The 7,130-nt window shown below is 35.4% G+C and overlaps 1 long non-coding RNA gene across 1 annotated transcript; it reads right to left on the bottom strand.

Annotated features, from left to right (window-relative positions):
- Positions 1 to 1,426: 1,426 nt before the first annotated feature.
- On the bottom strand, positions 1,427 to 3,528 carry LOC119837322. Its single transcript, XR_005288139.1, has 2 exons — positions 3,431 to 3,528; positions 1,427 to 2,913 (listed from the first exon to the last, which is right to left on the bottom strand). It is a non-coding gene; the product is annotated as an uncharacterized LOC119837322 (long non-coding RNA).
- Positions 3,529 to 7,130: the final 3,602 nt, after the last annotated feature.

Here is a 7,130-nt window from a genome sequence, read left to right on the forward strand (position 1 = left end):
CTTATGTCTTAGCGGGCAACTGGGTTGGTGGTTCGCTTAATGGTAAGCTATCACCACCGCCTATGAACATTCGCAGAGGTTGTGCCTATGCGAATGAGCTTCCCGCTTTAAAGGTGTAAGGAATAAGAAAAGGATTAGGAAAATAATACGGGCCCCCACTTACCAAACGCAAACACAGTATGCTACTATTTCACACCGACCGCCTGTGGTGTTTGTTCTCCCCCGGTGCAAAATGGCCCAATTCGTGCCAAAGATTGCTCGACTCCCACATTAAAATATCATAAACCATCTATCCTAAGTTTTAATCGGTGCCATATGAAAACATTTGCCAAAATATATAATCCCATCGGTAATCACATAATTTGGGGGATCATGGTTATGTTCCAGGAACAATTTGGAGATAGTCAAATCTTTAGTAACGTGCACGTATGCTTTGCATTTCATTGTGAAAAGTTTCGAGCACGCGTACCGTGTCCCTTGATTCCTCAAATTCCCATTTTTGCTGTAGGTAAATCCGCCATAGATCATAACCACCGCACCACTAACCTTCTTGACAAATCGGGCTATAAGTGAAATGTTACGTATTAAGAAGTTTCAAATGTAAATACGATTTCGACACTTATACGATAAATTCATCTTAATTAAAAACATACTAGAAAATTGAAAAAATGGAATGGTGGAATTGAAACCTTCGTTCTGCAAAGCCACTAAATAACGAATTTATTATACTCGTATATTTAGTGTACAAAAGAACCTTAAGACAAATAAAATCAAGTACCCATATGTTTATTTTTTTTTTTTAATTTCACACTAAAAAAGAACTGCATTCAAAAATCGACTCTTCACACTGATATCTTACGTACGCATGTAATATCCATTATAGGTTTTGGTCAACTTGCAGGGGAGGTGGTTATGGTCTCCATTTACGAGCAGTATAATGTTATCGGAGGACACGTGCATGTATGCCTTACAGCGCTTGCTGCAGGAGCTAGAGCAGGTGTACCTCGACCCGTTGTTGCGGATGGGGCCGCTTTTAAAAAACGTATGTCTTTTGAAGAGTAATACAGTTGAGCCAGTAGTCAGTGTAATGAAGGAGGCTGCAATGGATAACGATGTTCAATTTACGTATTCAACTTTATGAAGTAGTAACTGCGCTCCGCGGTTTCACCCGCGTAAGTCCGTATCCCGTAGGAATATCGGGATAAAAAGTTGCCTATATGTTATTCCAGTTGTCCAGCTGTCTACGTACCAAATTTCATTGCAATCGGTTAAGTAGTTTTTGCGTGAAAGAGCACACACACACACACACATAATTTCGCGTTTATAATATTAATTAAGTAGGATATTAGGATAGGATAGGATAGGATTACCAAACTTTTACGGTTCATATATGATGTAAGTACATAGGTAATAAAAAATGCAAAAATAGAAAACATTGACTATATATTAAGTACCCGCAAAATGGTGAGTATACAACAACGAGAATATATAAAAAAATAAAGAAAAAACTTGATGCACCGCTTATGTCGTCACGACATGCCGAATTAATTTTTACTTTATTTTTAAAGCGTCTCGTCGTCAGTCTTATGAACATTCATCCCACAATTTAAACCGTGCCTCTCGTTCACCGTACGGAACACACCATTTCACGCCGGTTTTCTGTGGGGGTACTTCCCCTAAATCTTCCTCAAGCTCGAATATAACATCCATTGGGAGTCTGATATAGCTTGCAGGGTGCGTGGTTATGATCTTCCTTCACGCGAGTTATGGTGTTGTCCACTACGTGCACCATTGCCTTGCATTGTCTTCGCCTCCTTGACGAACAGGCGTATCTCCACGCACCGTCCTTTGCATAGTTGCTTCTCGAGAAAGTGTATTCATTGTACAACAATAATTTTGTGCCAGATGCCATTTTGATAAAAACAGCTGTAATTTTTTATTGTAGTTAATATTGTTTGTTGAGTTTTTTATGAGAATTACATTCGTTAAGAAATAATTTGAACCATTTTCAAAATATATTTTGTTTCATTATATATACCTACTGTATAGTAATCGTTTTGGTCGTGGTTTATTTTGGAAAATTATTCAAAGTTAATTAATGCTTTATCTCTTATGGTATATTAAGACATAGACATTTATTTGACACCAAAACAGGAATACAGTAAGTAGGAGATCAAACAATTTAGTAATATACAAATTTAAGTAATGATGCGAAAGTGGTTCCCACATCAGTATAAGTTACAGAGAGAATCTGTAAAACCAGTTTTCAGCGAACACCGTTATAGTACGACTTGCGGCTTAAATAACAGTATGATTCCCAGTCAATGATCCATTATATAATATATATTATAAATACATAATGATATAAATAAATACGTAAACCTAAATACGTATTTTTTAAACATTAAGGGCACTACGCACGGGTGTCACGGGCATAAATTTTGGATTCTTATTGACACCTCCTTCCTTACCCTAGTGACACCTACATCGCATAAGGCGCTGGCTTTACAGCTGAGCGAATTGGGCTACAACCACGCGCAAACAAACAAATCTTTCCTCTTAAAATATATATTAGGTTAACATTTATGTTTCAAAAGTAATACACATGTGTGTTACAGAAAGATAGATTTATAATCGATTCGAGTAATAATCTTGTTTCTAGTATTTACGAACGAATGTAGGTTCCGTCTGATATTTTGGTCAATGTATGCGGATTATGGTTATGTTCGCTATTTACTTGTAAAATTTTGTTTTCAAAAGACACGATTAAATAGGCCTGGCAGTCTTTACTGATGTAGCAGGAGCAAGTGTATCTATGACTTCTGTTACGTTGATTTGAGTATCTCTTCGAGAAAGTGTGTCCTTCGTGCAGAAGTAAAATTGTTCCAGATCTTAGTTGAATAAATACAGGCTCTGCAAAACATTGAATGAATACATTAATTCATTAAAAACCATATAATATATAATATTATTCTTTCATACCAAAAAATTTAACAATAATTACAGAATACGACTCACTAATTGTGCTTTAAATTATGGCCAAAACCGATCTCAGTTCGGAATAATATAGAGACCAAATAAAAAAAAATCACAACATTGTAAATTGATCAAAATAATGGTTTCATATAGATTTCGTAGTTTATTTAAAAAACCCATAAAACATTCCACCCCACACGATATTCACAATTTAGTAAACAAAAGACCTAATCGTATATGCTCTTGCGTGGCAAAACTCAAAGGATCTCTTAGGGTCACAACTGTATACAGCTGTATACTGCGTCTTCACGCGCGTATATACATCCCATTGGAAGTTCGGATCAGCTGACAAGGCTGGTGGTTGTGCTCATCGTGAGCTAACAGGATAGTGTTATAAGAAGACACGTGGAGATACGCCTTGCATCTCTTGGTCATTGAGCTGGAGCACCCATACCTCCAAGCGCCATCCCGAATCTGGCATCTCTTCGAAAATGTGTACTCATTATAGAGAAGTAACGTTGCACCGGAAATTAGCTTGATAAATGTAGCTGGAAATCGTGAAAAGCGTCATTTATTTTTTATTTCCTTAAATTGGAGATTAACGAAGTACCTACGATGTATCATATAATCTTTGATACATTATTCGATTGATATTATCAAATCAATATTTGTGTATTTTCAGGCTCTTTCGACTAGAAAAACATACATTGCTCAAGATGAATCTCGATTTCATCATATTGTTTATTAGATTAACTTTTTCAATGACTATACTAAATTTGTCCTAGATATGAATACAATATTACAATAAATAGGTAATCAATGAAATAAAAAGAGAGAATATGCTGTACACCGTATAGCAGAAGTGAAAACTTCATTAGGCAGGTCCACATCCGAGGGGGTCGCGGAAGAATTTTAACCAGCTCCCGTGGCCCCCTCACTCAAGCGGCTCGACGGAACACAGTGGGGTTTTGGTCGGTAAGAATCCGACATAACCCACGGCTCTATCCCCGGGGGCCGTGGATATCTATGCAAGATTTCCACACTATAAAAAAAAAGGCAGGTCCACATAGAGGAAGAAGCCTTGATGTTTTGCCGTGTGAGCCTTCTCGGGTATATAGATAGCGGTCGAGGGCAGCGCGTGCGCCGCCGGGGGCGAGTAACCGCGCCATCAATTGGTTTTGTTTGGTTCAAAGGCGGTTCAGTCACTTGCTGCGCACACTCTGGTCACAGGTCACAGATAATAAAACGAGCGTACTTAAAGAAGCGTGAAGAAGGTGTGCCTATAGAAGTTTTCACTTTAAAAGAAATATATCACAATAAATAGCTAATCAAATGACTCTTAGTTGTATACAAGAAAAAAATGTAGGACAACAAATAGAAAACACGAAACCTAAATATAAATTTTTGCTAATATAAATAATACGCTGGTAATTAGCATCTTAGGACATTAAAAATTTTGATATGGAAGTAAAGATTATCTGTTTTGAATTAAATTTTCACCCGCATATACGATCCATCCGGGAATTTCACGAATCTAAAGGACTTGTGGTTATGAGTATCGTTTGCACGCACTATGAAATTATCAGGAGACACGTGCAGGTAAGCCTTGCAGCGTTTGCTCGTGTGGAGAGAGCAAATGTACCTCCAACCGCCATCTCGAATGTTCTTGTTCTTTGTAAACGTATACTCGTTGTATAAGAGCAAAGTTCTACCAGACATTAATTTGATGAATTTAGCTGGAACAAAACGATTCATCTGACAGACATTTAATCACTGCTCAAAAAAAAAATATATCTATAATCTATGATAGCATAATTTAAGGAAATTGTCAATTTGCGCTTATTTTTGTGGTAATGGCATCTAGAAAAAGCACCATAAATCCATAAATTATCTTTATTGTATACCCTTTGGACAGTCTTTCCCGAAACATGACGTTATCATTTCCAAGCGTTATTCTGTTAAGATCTTGTTAGGCTCGCATATATAACCCATTGGACGCTTTCATCAACCTACAAGGAATGTGGTTGTTCCCCACCCTCGTATAATACGTTATCGTCTGCAGAAACGAAAAGGTAGGCCTTGCATCGATTACTCATTTAGCATGTACAGGCATACCTTGATCCTCCATTACCAATATATCTCCTCTTTGTACAAGTATACTCTTTATATAGGAGTAGCGTGGACCCAGATACCATTTTGATGAATTTAACTGAAAGCCAGAATTTATAATCAGCCGTTTACTTCTTGTCTGATGCCACTGATGATGACATATATGAATTACTTCACCTTACACCATATTTGCAGCTAATGAAACTAATAAAAATAAAAAATAAGTTTATTTCTCAACCATACAATAAACACATACAAACAAAACGTTGGTCCCGTACTAGATAAAAATCTGTATTACAAGTACCGATACCCTTTCATTGGTAAGAAGCAGTTGAAAAAAATGGAAAAGTTATATAAATACAATATATATATATATATATATATATATATATATATATATATATATATATATATATATATATATATATATATATATATATATATATATATATATATATATATATATGTACTAGCATTTTGAGATTATATCATGAATCTACGATTATCTACTTGTTTGATTCCACTGACGACAATTAATTATCTTTTTAAAGGGACCTATAATTCATATGTTCGTTCATATACGTAGAGAAACAAGAACGTATTCATTTGACGGTTTATTAAAAAAAAAACAAATGCATTTATTTTAATTTTATATTTAAAACAAAACAGAATATTTTAACTTCATAACTGATCATTACAGTGCCTGGCTTTTCAAAAAGGAAAATTTAGATATCATTACCAAAGGCGACCACTGTCCATTTGACATTATAACAAATATAAAAATATAATAGGCAACTATAAAAGCCACCTTCTGTAACGATTCAATCCTAACAAAAAATACACATATATACATACACTTATTTTATATTACTACGAATATATCCACCTGACGTTTCAATAAAATACCCAGGACCGTGATTGTGTTCATCAAACGCTGACAAAATGACATTATCTTTACTAACATGCAGTTGAGCCTTACAACCTTTACTGAGGGCATTTGAACAGGTGTATCTTGAACCGTTTTTTCTGATGCTACCACGGCGAGAAAACGTGTATTGGTTGTAAAGAAGCAATTTGCTACCCGTCACTAATGTTATAAACTCCGCTGAAAATAACAACAAGATAAATAACGTTATGTATTACTGCTATGATAGGAATAATTAGTTATCAAGTCTGAAATTAGTAGAGTATGATAAAAGTTTGTGTTGACAACTGAATCATTTTCAATTTGAATTAAAAAGCACCTTTAATAATGTCGTTTGAACCCCAGGTGCTATTAAGTAATGAAGAAGAGAATGGATAATATCTTTTTCAATTGCAGCTATGCAAACCTAACTCGTGACAATATTTTTAAAACAAAGGTTTAAAAAAAATAAAAACAAGCGTACAATACTAAAGTTAAAATTTAATGAAAAAAAATTACACTTAACGTATTCTATGCACAACGGTTACCACTTTTGTTTTTTAGATGATGAAATACCTTTACCAATAAAATCAATTACGCCTTAATGTAAACCACACGTACTCTATATAACACACATTTATTTATCCACCATGATTTTAAGAGAGCAAAACATAATTATAATTCAATAAAACACAAAGACATCCTAACATAAAACATTCTCAATATACAGGGTGTAGAACACCGTCGGTGGGACACCCTGTGTACATATCTTCATACCTCACACAACACTTCAAGCGCGTACATATCCATATCCAGTGTTCAGAAGCGTCACCGGATCATGATTATGCTGATCACGTGCGAACAGAATCATGTTATCGGCACTAACATGTACGTACGCGGTACAACCCTTGCTTCTGGTGGAACAAGTATATCTACTGCCTCCATTGCGCAATTTACCACGCCTAGAGAATGTGTATTCGTTGTATACAAGCACTCTGGCCCCGTTGACTAAGCTTATGAATGTCGCTGCAATCATTTGTGTCGGTAAATTTGGGTCTATTAAGGAATATACTAGATTTATATAATTTCTTCATATGGTGATTTCCTGACTTATTGTAAAATAATCCTACTAATATTACAA

This window comes from Zerene cesonia, chromosome 3 (assembly GCF_012273895.1).
Source record: "Zerene cesonia ecotype Mississippi chromosome 3, Zerene_cesonia_1.1, whole genome shotgun sequence".
In the NCBI taxonomy this organism is placed as follows: Eukaryota; Metazoa; Arthropoda; class Insecta; order Lepidoptera; family Pieridae; genus Zerene; species Zerene cesonia.